General features: G+C 42.2%; 1 pseudogene; it reads right to left on the minus strand.

Moving 5' to 3' along the window:
* Positions 1-550: 550 nt before the first annotated feature.
* On the minus strand, positions 551-669 carry LOC111735031 (annotated as a pseudogene).
* Between the last annotated feature and the right edge of the window lie 155 nt (positions 670-824).

Raw genomic sequence — 824 nt, forward strand, 5'->3', positions numbered from 1 at the left:
AAAGCATTACAGGAGCTAGCGAGGCAGCTGTGTCTGTTCTGCCAGTACTATCTGTCCCACCCATCTACCAAAGGGCCTGGGATGATTACTCTTAGAGTCACTTCCCAACGTTGTTTGAGAGATATTGAATTCTAACTGGTAAATGGGAGACCTAACACTTTGAGACACTGAGACTTATACATACTTATACATGTTATGTATAAGTATTAACTCTTTGGTTCAGTCATAGAGCATAGAGCCCAGAGGGCGCTGATGTGGGGGAGAGAGGTTTCAGGCATGGAAAAGCAGATGCCTGGTGAAAGGAACCTATCTACCTTTGTTCTAGTCGAGACCCTTTCAATAACAGGAATCAATTTACGGGCTTCAAGAGAGAAAGGTTACTCAGCAAAAGGCAGAATAAGATGAGAGACAACAAATTTTGTCAGTTTCTTTCTTTCTTTTTTTTTCTTTTTCTTTTTTTTTAGGCAAGGCAACCCTTGATTGACCTCACAGATTGCAAGGACCTTGTCAGCTTACAATCCCTTATTTATTTCTTTTTATTTCTTTTTTATGCCTACAGCACCTGGTCTTCCTAGGTGGTCTCCGCTCTAAGTACTAACCAGGCCCGGCTCTGCTTAGCTTCCGAGATCAGACAGGATCGGGCTTGTTCAGGGTAGCATGGCCGTAGCATCAGTTTCTTAAGACTGATCTGTGGTGGGGGAATTGGAGTGTTTATAATGAGGACAATTTTCTTTTCCCATTGTCATTCCTCACAGTTCTGGTGGGTGCACATATGTCTGGATTTCTGCTTCATTTGTGAAAGCTTTCACGTTACAGAAAATATA

Source organism: Pteropus vampyrus, unplaced genomic scaffold, assembly GCF_000151845.1.
Source record: "Pteropus vampyrus isolate Shadow unplaced genomic scaffold, Pvam_2.0 Scaffold12176, whole genome shotgun sequence".
Taxonomy (NCBI): domain Eukaryota; kingdom Metazoa; phylum Chordata; class Mammalia; order Chiroptera; family Pteropodidae; genus Pteropus; species Pteropus vampyrus.